At 39.2% G+C, this 16206-nt stretch overlaps 1 protein-coding gene and 1 pseudogene across 1 annotated transcript in view; one reads left to right on the forward strand and one right to left on the reverse strand.

The window, feature by feature from the left end:
• TRERF1 (transcriptional regulating factor 1) overlaps positions 1–16206 on the reverse strand; it is a 250496-nt gene that overhangs the window by 207926 nt on the left and 26364 nt on the right. The window lies entirely within an intron of this gene.
• LOC116762161 lies at positions 8557–10783 on the forward strand (annotated as a pseudogene).

Raw genomic sequence — 16206 nt, forward strand, 5'->3', positions numbered from 1 at the left:
ACCCCCTTTTGAAATGCAAGTTTGTCCTCCTTGAGAGAAAATTTGCATTTCAGAGAAAAGATGAGACAGTATATTTGGTAACTCTTCAAAGAAGTGAACCCTTCCGTATAGTACTTTACATTAAAGGTGACTCTTCAGGAGCGCTTCTTAAAAACAGGGAAAACTGGAGGCATGGAGAAATGGGGGAGAAGAGGCATGGAAAGAAAATCCCAACTTTGCTGCCTGCTCTATCCAAGCCTCTGAGAGGCAACGTGACCAAATCAAGGGACTGTGAGGGTAGAAAAAGTCAGTGGGTGCTTTAGAAATGAGTGACGGATGTCACTAATACAGTTGTTGAAGAAAGCGCAGTGGCCAAGCACCAATAAGTCTGTGGCAAGTGCAAGCAGTGAAACACTATAGTTGTAGAGTATTTCTCAAACTCATGTTTCTTTGCCATCCCTGAATTTGTAACAACCAAAGCAATGAAAGCAAAAAGTCCTGGCACAGAAGAGCTTACGGGACTCCCATTTTGAAACCAATAAGATAGCATAATTTGTTGACTGTCACCTCAACCCCCAAGTCTGTTAAGGACGGTGTTGAGAGAGCAGGCCTTACTCAAGACAGGAGGCCTAACTGGTGTTTGTTTAGTAATACTAAGAGATCACTATCTCAGGCAAGTTTCTAGCCAGAGAGAGAAAGGCTATGAGAAAGCTCTCGGTTTAAGTCTTATTTGGAAGAGAGGGAAAACAAACAAGCAAACTAGGATAGTAGATTCTGTATCCAGTACAAAAATCAAAAAGCAACTCAGTGGTTGAAATCACTGCTAAAACTTCCTGCACCTGCCCAGAAGGCATGCTTGGGAGTCACACATTTCAACTACGGTACCAGCGCATGGTAGGTAGTGCTCAAGGGCTGCGGTGGCCCCCGCTGGTTCCCAAATGAGTGGCCTTGTTCCATGTAAGGGTGAGGAAGAGAGAGAATAAGTGAATTTCCTACTGCAGATGCAAATCTATTGAAAAGTTTTAAATTGCAGAGTGTTTAAATCTAAGTATAGATAACAGCTACTTTTCCAGAACCCCTAATGGAGTCACATTTTTGTTTTTAAATGGGAAGGAGAACCATTAAGACCTTGTATTAGAAAAGATCCTGGCAGGAAATGGGTGGCACACTCAACAGGTAACTGAGGAGCACGTATGGTAAGTACTGTTTACAATAGTGTGCAGTCAGGGCAGGCTTCGTGAAAGTGCAGCTTGTGTGGTCACACAGGACCCTGCACTTAGAAGGTCCTGCACTGCTTAATGCCTTGCGGTCGCCATCTTGAAATCCATTGTGGGTTTTGAACAAGAAGTTCTGCATTTTCATTTTGCACTGGACCCCACAAACTATGTAGTTAGTCCTTTGTGCAGGGCTGAGGGAAACCAGCAAGGGATGGTATAGGACCAAAGAACTAAAAACAGTGTGGAAACTTTACCACCCATAAGTCAGAAAGGGCAAGCAAGAGAAATATCTGGAATGGAGGAAACGCTGTCTCTGAAGTTATGGCTGTGACTGTAGCTCTAGGAGAGGGTCACACAACACAAGTGACGGCCTTCTGTAAGAACACAACACAGAACACAGCCATAGTCAACCCACAGCCTGCAAAGAGCACAGGCAGGTGAATAGCTACCCCAGCTTCTCTCTGCCCCTGCCCTCTGACCTCCTATATGTGCCTCCCATTGGCTGAACCCTACAGGAAGCCAGGGGCTCTGGGAGCCTGTTGATGAAATCAGTGGAGGGCAGCCTGCCAGGGCATAGGGTACAGTGGAAAAAGGTAAAAGTGAATCTGGAAAGGGCAGAGAATAGCCAGCTCAGGACTTTTACCTGAAATTTTCAGGATCATGGTTAAGAGTAAATAACATGAAAATGGAAAATTCAAACAATGAATTTCAGTAAAGGACTCTGTATTGATTATTAAAGGGTTATCATTTGGTATGCATCACATACAAGGTTTTACATACTTTCAAAGGAAAAACAAGATGATCCAAGAATTTTCAAGAAAATTAGATGTTTGAAAGAGCCATCATTAAGTGAAGAGAGAAGCCTGGGATTTCAAAATTTTTAGAAACATTCCAGGCCCCAAAGTCAAATTTTGTAGGTAACACCCCACTCCCCTTCACCCTTAGGCCAACATCACAACACAAAAGTACCTTTGACAGGCACAGCATCCCAAGAATTGCAAGGACCACTAGGGCAACAGCAGCTAAATAGAATGTATTCCAACCAAGGATTTTGGTATAATTAAATATCTGTAGATACCTTTCACACATGAGGAGCATTGAAAAGCTTGTACAAAGGGAGTTCATTATGCTGCTTTGTAACTTTCTTTTCTGACTACTCAATTCCTCTGAACATTTTAAGACTATTCAGATCACCTTCCAAAAAGTACGTATCACTTATTAATTCACATGCCACTCAGAGTTCTTAACTATGTAGATACGGGCTAAACTATATTTATCCTTTATAATTTCCTTGAAAAATAAAGATTTTTGCTGCAAATGTGAATAAGATCGCAGGGACACATTTCATCTTTTTTTAAAAGTTGAGGTAAAAGTCACAGAACACAAAGTTAATCATTTTAAAGTGCATAATTCAGTATGCACTGAATTGTGTAATTCACAATTCACAATGTTGTATAATCATCACGTCTATCTAGTTCCAAAACATTTTTATCACCCCAAAGGGAAGCACCATACCCATTAAGCAGTCATTCCCCATTCTTCCCTCCCCCTAGCACCTCACAACCACTTATCTGACTTCTGTTTTTAGGTTTACCTATTCTGAATATTTCATATAAATAGAATCATAAAATACATGACCTTTTCTGTCTGGCTGCTTTCACTTAGCATAATGTTTTCAAGGTTCATTCATGCTGTAGCATGTGTCAGTACTTCATTTTTTTTATGGCTGGATAATATCCCCTTGTGTGGATATACAACATTTTTTAAATCAATTCATCAGTTGATGGGCATATGGGTTGCTTCCAGCTTTTGACAATTATAAATAATGCTGCTATGAACATGAGTGTACAGGTACTTATTTGAAAACCTATTTTCAGTTCTTTTGGTATACACATAGGAGTGGAATTGCTGGGTCATATAGTAATTCTATGTTTAACTTTTTGAGGAGCTGCCAAATTGTTTACACAGCCTTTTTAAGGGAACTCTGAAATCCTTCTAGAAGCACCCATTTTACAACCACTAGATATCATACCTAGAGTAACTAAGCCCATTCTTGCCTATAAAATAAAACACATTCCAAAAATTTTTCTATGTGGGAGATACTCTAGTTAGCAATTGACTTGAGTTCTTATAATTTATTTAGGTTACTGGTTTATAAAGTAATACATGCTCATTGGAGAAATTTTTAAAACAACACTAAGGGTCAAAAAGAAAATACAGATCACTCGTAACCCACTGTGAACTCTTACACACACACACTTTTTTTTTTTTTACAAAAATAGCTTATCAGAGCGCTTATCAATAAATCCAGCCTGAAATAGAAAATGAAATTAAGTCAAAGAAGAAAAACAACACAGTAAACCTGTGAATGGTAACAATTTCACATCAGAAAGCACACTTGCCTAGTTTTTTCAGTTCAGCCTGTTGCTGTAATAACCTGTAGCATGATTGTATGGTTGTGTAGGATAATTACCTAGTAAATCAACTCTGACTTTGAGTTACTGAGCCGGCATATAGAAGGTGTGGTTTTGGTTTGTTTTTCTTGTTGTTTTTTTAAATTTATTTATTTGACTTAATAGTATTTGTTTTCTCCCTTGGAATTGAGTTGAGGAACACAGAATTTTGACAAACTGTCTCTTTCAGATGGATTCAGAGGTCCTACCTAGATATAGGCTTTCTTTTCTTTTCTTTACATAAATTTATTTATTTTATTCATTCATTCTTGGCTGCGTTGGGTCCTCATTGCTGCACGCAGTAGGCTTTCTTTTCTTAAATCAACATATAGTAAGTAAAATTGACGTGTGTGTGTACAGTCCTATGTGTAAACATCATCACAATCAAGATGCAGATGGTTCTATCACCTTCACCCTAAAAAATCCCTTTAGAGTTCCGCTCTCCCCGCACTGTAACCCCTGGAAATCACTGGTCTGTTCTCCATTGCTCCTTCACTTGGCCTTCTTCCTAAATGTCATAGAAATGGAATCATAAAATATACAGTCTTTTGAGACTGGCTTCTTTGACTCCACATAATGTCTTTGAGACTCATTCATGTTGCTACATGTAATGATAGTATTTCATTCCATACTCTACTAGCAGTAATATTTATTGCTAAATAGTATCTTTTTTTTTTTTTTTTTTCTGGTATGCGGGCCTCTCACTGTTGTGGCCTCTCCCATTGCGGAGCACAGGCTCCGGACGCGCAGGCTCAGCGGCCATGACTCACGGGCCCAGCCGCTCCGCGGCATGTGCGATCTTCCCGGACCGGGACACGAACCCGTGTCCCCTGCATCGGCAGGCAGACTCTCAACCACTGCGCCACCAGTGAAGCCCCTCTAAATAGTATCTTAATGCTAAAGAGTATGAATGTACTCAGTTTATCTGTTCATCCATTGAAGGATCTTGGGGTGGTCCCCACTGTTAGGTGATGATTAGAATAAAGCAGATATAAACATTCATGTGCAGGTTTTAGAGCGAACATAAAATTCATTTCTCTAAGGTAAATACTTAGGAGGGGGATCATACCATATCATATGGTAAGTATGTGTTTAACTTTATAAGAAACAGGCAAATTGTTTACCTGAGTACCATTTTATATTCCAAGCAACAAATGAGAGTTCCAGTTGCTTCACAACCTCGCCATCAGTAGATGCTGTCAGGCTTTTGTTGCTATTGATTTTATTTTCATCCTCATAGCTATGTAGTAGTATCTCATCGTGATTTTAATTTGCATTTTCCTAATAGCTGATTGTATTGACCATCCTTTCACGTGCTATTTTCTCTTTGGTGAACGTACATAGACGTTTAAGTCTTTTGCCCCTCGCCTTTATGTTTTCCATCTAGCAAACTACATATTTCACCTATTTATTTTACTTATTGTTTGTCTCTCCTATTAAAATGTAAATTCCATGAGGGCGGGGGTTTTAGTCTGTGTTGTTTTTGCTCTAAGGGCTATAACTGAAAATGCATGTAATTTACCTATCAACTATAACAGTGCTTCATACATTGTAGGAAAACTACAATAATAATTGTTGAATAAATGAGCATTTATTGCATACTTACTGTGTGTCAGGGACCATTCTAAAAGCATCCTAATATTTTCAGATTTTGTTAGTGTTGTTGCTATTTTATTATTTCATCAATAATTTTTATTTATTCTTTACAAGTCTTTAATTGTTCAACAAACACGCTGAGTGGTTACTACCTTCCAGTTACTATGCTAGGGCTTAAGAATAAAGTGAAACCTTAGGAGGTTTAACCTTAGGAGACAGGTTACTATTGTAAAGTAAGAAAGGTGCTGTGATAAAGATATGCACAGGAACCTGGCAAAGTACAGTGGGGGAATACGGAATTCATATTCTTAAGGGTCAAGGAAAGCTTTCTAGAAGAGCTGATCACTTAAATCAAACTGAAGTGAATAAAATGCTTAGTTTATACTTTTCCTATAATATTAAACAGAATTCATTTTAAACCTCGATTACTTTGTTCCCATCTACAGTAATGTAAATTATCCAGAAAGCACTATATTTTAAAATGGCATTGAAAACAAACAAACAAAAGGCATTGGTCTTTGTTTCGTATCAGGATAGGTACCTTTGTTTTAAGGATTATAACAATTAAACTATAACAAGATGTTCTCCTCATTTTTTATTGGGTTGTTTGTTTTCCTACTACTGAGTTTTAAGAGTTTTTCTAGATACAAGTCCTTTGTTGATATGTGACTTGAAAATATTTTTCCCCAGTCTATAGCTTTTCTTTCTCTCAGTGTCTTTCACAAATCAAAAGGTTTTCATTTTCATAAAGTCCGATTTGTCAATTTTTTTTCTTTTATGAGTTGTGCTTTTAATATCAAGCCTAAGAAAACTCCCTGATCCCAAGTCATAAACATTTCTACTATTTCTTCTTCTAAAAGTTGTATAGTTTTACATTTTACATGTATGATCTATTTTTGAGTTAATTTTTGTATAAAATGTGAGACTGAGGTCAAGCTTTTTTTGTCTTTAGCTTTTTGTGGCATACTTTTGCATATGGATGTTCAGTTATTCCAACATCACATATTGAAAAGGCTATCCTTTTTCCATTTAATTGCTTTTTTACTTTTGTTAACAACTGACATTTTGTGACTCCATTGCTTGATATATTCTGATCCATTGGTCTATGTCTCTATCCCTCCACCAGTACCACAGTGTCTTAATTATTGTTCCTTTACAGTAAGTTTTAAAATCAGGTAGACTGATTTCTCCCACTTTTTCCTTCTTTTTCAAAATTGTTATGGCTACTCTGGTCCCTTCAACTTTCCAAATAAATTTTAGAATCAGCTTGTCTATATCTGCAGAAATCTTATTGGACTTTTGATTGGAATTGTATTAAAGCTATAGATTTCTTCAGAGAAAATTGACACGTTCAACTAAATTGGATCTTCCAACCCATGAATCCAGTATGTCTCTCCATTTATTTATGTCCTTTGATTTCTCTCCTCGGTGTTTATAGTTGTCAGCATACAGATCTTGCACAAGTTTTGTTCAATTTATACCTAAGTATTTCTCTTTTAAAAATTTTAAATGAAATATATATTTTAATTTTGATTTCCAAATTGTTTAAGCATGTAGAAATATAATCTTCTTTGTGAGTTAGCCTTATCTCTCGCAGTTGTGCTAAACTCATTTATTAATTTAAGACTTTTTCGGTAAATTCCTTGGGATTTTCTATGTAGAAAATCATGTCACCTGCAGATAGGAACAGTATTCTTTCTTTCTAATCTGTATGCCTTTACTTTCTTTCTCTGCCTTACTGCACTGACTAGGACTTCCTGTACTATACTGAATAGGAGTGTTGATAGAGGACGTCTTTGCTTTGTTCTTGACCTTAGGAGAAAGCATTCAGTGTTTCACCATTAAACATTACATTAACTGTAGGTATTTTGTAGATGGGCTTTATCAAATTAAGGACATTTCCTTCTATTTCTATACTGCTGAGAGTTTTTATCATGAATCGATGCTGGATGTTTTCAAACGCTTTTTCTGCATTGTTTGATATGCTCATGTCATTTTTCCTTTTCAGTTTTTTAATATGGTGAACTACATTGATTGATTTTTGAATTTGGAGCCAGTCATGCATTTCTAGGATAAACCCCACTTGGTCACGGAGTAGTATTCTATTTATATATTGCTGGATTTGATTTCCTAGTATTTCTTTTTTGAAGATTTTTGTGTACTGTTCATGAGGGACAGTGGTCTATAGTTTTCTCTCCTTGTACTGTCTTTGCCTAGTTTTTTGGTATCAAGGCAATTCTAGCCTCACAAAATGAGTTGGGAAGTGTTCTCTTCCCTTCTATTCTCTGGAAGAGATTGTGTAAAATTGGTGCTATTTGTTCTTTAAAAGTTTGGTAGAGCTTCCCTGGTGGCACAGTGGTTGAGAGTCCGCCTACCAATGCAGGGGACACGGGTTCGTGTCCCAGTCCGGGAAGATCTCACATGCCGCGGAGCGGCTGGGTCCGTGAGCCATGGCCGCTGAGCCTGCGCGTCCGGAGCCTGTGCTCCGCAACGGGAGAGGCCACAGCAGTGAGAGGCCCGCATACCAGAAAAAAAAAAAAAAAGTTTGGTAGAATTTACCAGTGAAACCGTTTGGGCCTGGAGGGTTGTGTTTTTGTTTTTTTTTTTTTTAACATTTTTACCTATGGATTCCATTTCTTTAATATATATGTTGCCTATTTCTTCTTTGTGTGAGTTTTGGAAGTTTGTGGCTTTTAAGGAATTGGTCCATTTCATCTAAGTTATTGAATTTATGTGCATAGAGCTGTTCAGAGCACTACCTTTTAATATCTGTGGGGTCTTTAATGACACTGGTAATTTGTGTCTCTTCTATTTTTAAAAATTTTTAGTATGGCTAAAGTTTATTGGTCTCATTGATGTTTTCAGAGAATCCGCTTTTGATTTTATTGATTGTCTTTATTGTTTTTCAGTTCAAGGTCATTTTTTCTGCTCTTTATTATTTCCTTCTTTCTGCTTGCATTTGGTTTGTTTTGCTTTCCTTGGTTTCTTAAGATGGACGCTTAGTTGTTGATTTGAGACCTTTCTTCTTCTCTAAGGTAAGCTATTTTATAATGCTATAAATTTTGCTTTAAGAACTGCTTTAATTCACCCCACAAATTTTCATGTGTCCTGCTTCATTTTTGTCCAGGCAAAAATATTTTCTAAGATACATGTATCCCAATGTTCATTGCAGCACTATTTACAATAGCCAAGACATGAAAGCAACCTAGATGTCTGTCAATAGATGAATGGATAAAGAAGGTGTGGTACATATATACAATGGAATATTACTCAGCCATAAAAAAGAATGAAATAATGCCATTTGTAGCAACATGGATGACCTAGAGAGTATCGTACTAAGTAAGCCAGACAACGACATATATCATATGATAACACTTATATGTGGAATCTAAAAAATAAAAATGATAGAAATGAACCTATTTACAAAACAGAAAGAGATTCACAGACATAGGAAAAAAACTTATGGAAAGTGGGGGGAGGGATAAATTAGGAGGTTGGGAGTAACATATACACATTACTATGGATAAAATAGATAACCAACAAGGACTTACTCTATAGCACAGGGAACTATACTCAATATCTGGTAGTAACCTATAAGGGAAGAGAATCTGAAAAAGAATATAGCCCCTAGCCCCCTGAGTCTCTTTCCACTAGACCCCCTTTACTTTAGCTTCTCCTCCAGGAAACCCCAAACCTTCCTTTAATTTAGCTGCTAGAGAGTTAATGTCTGACACCACAAGGAGTTTACTGGACTTAGCTCCAGTGCTGTGATTGAAACTATTCTGATTGGTCAAGGCCAGTGCCTACCGGTCATTAAATATTTGGAATATCACCTCTGCCGGTACCTTATGTTTGTACAGCATTTTATAGTTTACAAAAGATATTTACATATATTATCTTAGTTAAGCTTCATGCCGGCTCCGTGACATTAGTATGAATTGTTATTGCCACCATAAGACATTTTAATTATAAAATTAACACATTAAAATATAATAATAATAAATAAATAAAATTAACACATATTAGTGTGGAAAATGAATTATTATTGGGGACTCTCTGCTCAGAAAAATTATCACTTACCCAAGATCACATGGTTATAGGAGTTTGGGTCTAAACTCCTAACAGCTTCAAGAATTGTCATATCTTAAGTGCTCGGTTTAGGGAAGGAAGATTTCACTCTGCACTGGATAGATCTGGGAAGGCAATTCCAGGAGGGAGGCACTGAGCTTGTATTGAGGAACTAGTGGGATCTGGTTGACAGAGAGGCAGAGCAAGGATATTCTACTCAGGAACAGTGTGAAATGTGGCCCACATGTAGTAAAAGATCCTATTTCCATGATCATTTCAAGACACCTTCTCTGGAGGTGTTGGAACTGAAATTCCCCAATGTTGAGTCACAAAGAGCACCTGAGGCAAAGCTCTCCTCTCCTACCTTGCTTGTTCAATTCTGGAGCCGATGGAGGAGACAGGGAATGGGCATTCTGAAGCTGCTGAAGCTGAATTGTATTTATTGGGTCATTTTTCTCCTTCACACTTGGGTCCCTCCAGATAGAGCAATTGATGAAAAAGAAAGTGAGGAAGTCTGAAGTATTATTCACAGCCCCTCAGCTGCTGTTACCAAGTCCACACAAAGGCTTATCCAAGGAGAGAAAGGTGCTCTAGGCCACCATAGTCCTAAAGTTCTTTGGGTGTTTGTGTTCTGTCTGCAATAGCAGTGGGAACCATTTGCTCACATCACACTCCTTAGGTCATTTAACAGCAGCACTGGGCCATTCCTTAAGGTGCTGCCAGGTGGCAAGATGGCAGTGTCAATTTCCAAGATGTCGCGGATGGCGTCCTCAAGGCTGAACTGAACAAGTGTCTCACTCCGGCGCTGGCCAAAGATGACGACTCTGGAGTTGAAGTCTGATTTACACCAACCAGGACGGAAATCATTATCTTGGCCTCCAGGACGCACAATGTTCTTGGTGAGAAGGGCTGGCGGATCCAGGAATTGACCGCTGTGCTTCAGAAGAGATTTGGCTTCCCTGAGGGCAGTGTAGAGCTTTAGGAGGAAAAGGAATATACGAGAGCTCTGTGCACATCACCCAGGCGGGATCTGCGGTACACACTTCTAGGAGGGCTTGCTGTGGTGTGCTGAAGGTCATCATGGAGAGTGGGGACAAAGGTTGCTAGGTCGTAATGCCTGGGCAACTCCAAGGACAGAGGGTTAAATCCATGAAGTTGTGGATGGCCCGATGACCCACAGTGAGGACCTTGTTAGCTTCTACACAGACACCACCGGCTGCCATGTGCTGCTCAGACAGGGAGCGCTGGGCATCAAAGTGAAGATCATGCTGCCTTGGGACCCAAGTGGAAAGATGGGCCCTTAAGAAGCCCCTGCCTGACCACTGAGCATGGTGGAACCCATAGGTGAGACACTGCTCACTGTCACCTTCCCCATCCCCCAACAGAAGGGAGGGAAGCCTTAGACGCCTGCCATGCCAGCAAGTACCCACTGCATAACACTGTCTCCTTGGCAGCTGGATTTGGAGTCTGATGTTGCTCTATAAAGACCTTTAATAAAATCTTTTTTTAAAAAAGTAGGGTTGCATCCAGGTTTCATGGAGCCTGAATCTTATACAATCTGGGGCCTCTTTTTTTTTTTTTTTAATTTATTTATATTTTTGGCTGCACTGTGTCTTCGTTGCTGTTGGCAGGCTTTCTCTAGTTGCAGCGAGCGGGGGCTACTCTTCGTTGTGTTGCGCGGGCTTCTCATTGCAGTGGCTTCTCTTGTTGCAGAGCACAGGTTCTAGGTGCACGGGCTTCAGTAGTTGTGGCACACCACACAGGCTTAGTTGCTCCGCAGCATGTGGGATCTTCCCTGACCAGAATCAAACCCGTGTCCCCTGCACTGGCAGGCGGATTCTTAACCACTGCGCCACCAGGGAAGTCTGGGGCCTCTTTTTTTAAAAAAGAAAACACAATTACAAACAGAAAATCAGCTACAGAACTTTGGAAAGAACTTGTAAGTGAGGGCCCAGAAGCTTTAAGTCATTAGCAACCCCGTTGCTTAACATGAATAACAGATCTGAGAAAAAGAAGGGAAATGATTCAATTAAATAGCATAGGAGGGCTTCCCTGGTGGCGCAGTGGTTGAGAGTCCGTCTGCCGATACAGGGGACGCAGGTTCGTGCCCCGGTCTGGGAAGATCCCACATGCTGCGGAGCGGCTGGGCCCGTGAGCCATGGCCGCTGAGCCTGCGCGTCCAGAGCCTGTGCTCCGCAGTGGGAGAGGCCACAGCAGTGAGAGGCCCACGTACCGCAAAAAAAATAAATAAATAAATAAATAAATAGCATAGGATTATTGTTCTCTGTATATTCACCTCTGCTTAACCGTAATTTTTAAAAGCTGCTAAAAGAAAGGGAAACTATCCAACTAATGGCACGGGAGTATTTTTTTTGATGGTACCTGTGCTCCCAGGCTTTTTTTTTTTTTCCTCTCTCTCCAGTACTTTTAAAAAGTTTTATCGAGATATAAGTGACACACAAAAACTGCTCATATTTGAAGTATACAGTCTAAGTTTTGAAATATGTAGACCCCTGCGAAAGAATCCCCGTAATCAAGATAATGAATACAGTCATCAGTCTCAAAAGTTTCCTCATGCACCTTTGTAATTCTTCCGTCCAGCCCCTGCTTATACCTCCGCCCCCATTTTTTCATATATTTTAATCTGCTTTTCTAGTTGTTTAAGGCAAAAGGATAAATTTGGACCCTGTTGTTTCATCTTGTCCAGAAGTAGATGCCTCCAGGCTTTTTTAACGCAGAGAAACATATAATCAATCCAAACATAAAGAGGTGAAGAGATGCTCCTTTAGGGTGAGTATGGTTTTGAACAGAGGATCTACAAGACCAGTAAGAACTCCCCCATCTTAATTAAGGGCAAAAGGGGAGGAGAACACACCTAAGAGGTGTCCAGTCCCGATGGGTCTTTCTTTGCACACCCACAGATGCACTTTTGAGACGTGATCATCAATGAAGAAATCACGTAAAAGAAGATGACATTTTTTCCCATTCTTGATTTGTCATAAACCTACAATGAAATTAATTTTGGTTTCAATTTATGTGTCTTGGGTATGAGCCACTGTTATGCTGAATGTACTGGTGCCTGAGTGAAGTTTCTATATGAATTCAATAAGTGCTCAATTCTTCAGTGTTCACTGAGCACCTATACGTATACTGGGGATTTGCAGAGACCCTTGCATCCTGCCTCGCCCTCTGCTTAGTCTCTGGCAGGTTTATCACCCAAGGCTGGGCCCAAATGCTCCTTCTAGGGCCACTCAGCCTAGTCATTTTTTCCTTCCAAAGTACTTGCCAACTGTACATTTAGTTCTCGGCGAACACTTTCCTGAATAGCTTGTCTTATTGCTAAATGTTTTCCCAATGTATGTACGAATGAGATCATACACCTCTTAAAGGCAAGTCCATATCCATACTACTTCTTAGCACCTGTGCCCGCATCACAGAGCCTAACACAACTTGATGTATATTTATTTTACTTTAATATCCTTATTATATAATTAACTCTTGTTCATAATGAAAATGTTCATTATGGAAATGTTAGATGATGCAGACAAGCAAAAAGGTTTAAAAATTAACCATAATTCCAATATCAGAGAATGACTGCTGTTGACATTTTGTATAGGGTGTACAACAAATAGGAGGTATACAGGACCTAAAGTTTTAATGGAATAAGTTGAAAGATACACAACCACAAGTTAGAAGGGGTAAGAGGATGCAGTGACATTTCTTGAGACGCCAGGAAGATGATGTGCTGTTAGTGGCCCAGGGCGGGCAGCATAAATGTGCTTTAGAGACTTGGCAGAGCATGCTGTCCAGAAAATATACTTCTCCCACCAGTTCTTGGAATCCTTATAGCAGGAATAAAGTCCTTCCACAATAGTGTTAAAACAACTTCAGGAGACATGTGGTCCCTGAACCAGCAACATCAGCATCACCTGGGAACTTGTCAGAAATGCAAATTCTCAAGCCTGATCCTAGACTTAACTGAATCAGAAACTCCGGGGGTTGGGCCCAGCCGTCTGTGTTTTAACAAGCTTTTCAGGTGATCCTGATGCACAATAAAGTTTAAGAACCACCATCTAAGACTGGGAGCTATCTTGTTCATTGTTGAGTTCTCTGTCTCAGCACCTGGTGCCTAGAAGGTCGTGAAAAATCTGCTAAATCAAGAATACAAATATCCCTTAAAGATGCATCACTTTTAAAAATTATTTTTATTATGGTGTTATTTCGCATCGAAATATGTAAAAGATATAATGAGTACCTAGTATATCCAGCACTATCTATAGCAAATTAAATCTTAACAGTTGGCCACATTTCCTTTAGATATTTTTTTGGAGAACAAAATCATTGCAGATACAACTGAGAGCTTTCTGTGTGTCCTCTTCCCAACCTCATTCTTTCTCCTTCTTCAGAAATAACCAAGATCATGAATAATTAATCATTCTTATACATGCTTTGTGCTTTTACTGCATATTCATGTATCTATAAACAGTATATGGCACTGTTTTGCAGGTTTTTAAACTATTTAAACGGTGTCACACTCTACATACCCTGCAATTAGCTTTTCTTCATTGTTGTTGAGATTTATCATTGTGCAGACACAAAGCTGTGATTCATCATTGTAATTGCTGTATAATATTCCCTTGTATGAATACACAGTGATATATGAATCTGATCTTCCATTAATGGCATTTAAATATTTCCAGCTGATTCAGTTTTTCACTACTAAAAGTAATGCTGCCACAAACATATATATCTTCAGGTACAAACAAATAGTCTTCCTCTAAGGTATAGACTTGAGTCGATTTCCTGTGATGTAGGATTAAGAGCATTTCCAATCTTAATAGATAAAATCAAATTGCTCCCCAAAGTGGCTGTACCAATTTCCCCACTCTTTTCCAACATTTGGTACTGTTGGAGTTTTAGACTTCTGCCAACCTGATGAGTATGAAATATCAATAGTATCTCATTTGTATTAGAAATTTCTCACTACCTTAATTTCTGGTGAGGCTGAGCACCTTTTTGTATGCTCATAAACCATTTGGATTTAAGAGATGTACAATTAACACATATTCACACGGAAGTATAAATCGCTAACATATCTCTACTTCTGAAAGTGATTTTTGTTAGGGAGAAAGCCTGAGAGGGAAGAATATGTGGGAAAACCTCTGTAAGGATGGGAGGAGATGGAGTGGGGAGAAGGTAGAGGTATCATTTGCCTTCCTCAAGGTCCTTTCAGGGCTGGTCCTGGCCAATTGTCACATCAGCTGTGTTCCCTTCCCCTAAGAGCTGGAATCCCTAGGAGAGGCTGAAGGAAAGTGGAAGTGGTAGTAAAATCTTCACTGAGGAAGGCCTTTTCTGGTCCTGAGTTTTTCAGGCTTCTTGGATTCAAGACTAGTCAAGCCAGTGGTTGTCAATGAGAGAAATACATCCCTACTAAGGTATGTTGTGGAAATTTGGGGGGATTTTTGATTATCACAATGATCAGGCGTTACTGGCATTAGGAGATTGGGACCAGGGGTGCTATACCTCCTTCCATGTATGAGACAGTACTACCCACCAAACAATTTCCATGAATGCTCCGCACAGCTTTCAAAAGCCCATTTGTATGGGTGGAAACCCTGTTCTAATGATCAAGACTAGCACCTAACTCTTTTCCACATAATCACAAAGTGTATTGTGGGTTTACATGCATTTTTCCAGTAATGTAAACTACTATTTAAATTGAGAGAAGATTCTAACTTTCTTTTGCTCAGCATTGACAACTTCATTACGTTTTCTATTATAGTTAGGCCTATGCATTTTATATAGTTTTATGATAAACAGCTCTTCTTTTCTTTCCCCTTTATATGTGGACATTATAATTATTTAAAAATTTTGTGTGTAGAATGATCATATTACCTATGAATTTCATTTTGGTATAGAAAAAGGACATTACAAAATGTTTATTGGGAACCAGTGAACTCATGGTTCCTTGTTAAGGAAAGCTAGGCTAAGAGAGTAAAAAAAAAAAACCCTAACTTACCCCAAGATGCCACCGTTGGTAACTGAGAGACCTACAAGACCCTTATAGGATGAATCTAAAGTGCTTCCAAAACCAGGGGAAAAAAACATGGGTCCAAATCTTTAAATGGGAAATTCTATCATAGAGGACCTTATAACTAAAAAGGAGGCATAGATGAGGCCTGTTCTGGGGTAGACTCGAGGAAAATAATTTCAGAGGATCAACTTATAAATAGGTCTTAAAAGAACAATCTCATGCCACCAGGGCCTCTGCAGAAGGTTGTATAGCTGTGCCCTGGCTGAGGGGACAAATGGAGTTGAATTCCACCCTGCATTCTGCTCACCAAGATGTGTGCCCAAATGAAGGGTCTACCTTTTAAAATTTTGCACAAAGGAGGTTATTCACACACGGCCCCATGTGCAACCACCACCATCCCTGCTGGTTCACACTAAAAAATCGGCTAGTTTTCATCTTCAGATCCAAACCATCATCGCTAGCAATATATTCTTTATAACAATATTCCACTGATCTAGAACAAAAGCAATTTAAAAGCCTCAGGCTGTTTGTTATAATAGAATTTTCCTCATGTGAAAAAGTAAGCAGTGCTGTTGTATTATTAACGGAGTTTTATTGTTTTTTCCACCAAGTTGACAGTTTTAGGATCATGTTGGTACGACTTATTCTACTAAATGATTAGAATACTTCTGTCACATTTCTATCTTCCTTTTCTAAATTGGAAATATTTGTATTCTTGCTTCAAAGTCCAACATTTAATGAGATTTGAACTTGTTTGCTTTGTGTTGAATGGGATTAACCACCCCCCTCCCCCGCCAGAGGCCACTCTCAAGTCTTTGTGTTGGGGAGGCCCTGGTTATGTGGGCAAATGGATGGTTAT

This window comes from Phocoena sinus, chromosome 11 (genome assembly GCF_008692025.1).
Source record: "Phocoena sinus isolate mPhoSin1 chromosome 11, mPhoSin1.pri, whole genome shotgun sequence".
NCBI classification, from domain to species: Eukaryota; Metazoa; Chordata; class Mammalia; order Artiodactyla; family Phocoenidae; genus Phocoena; species Phocoena sinus.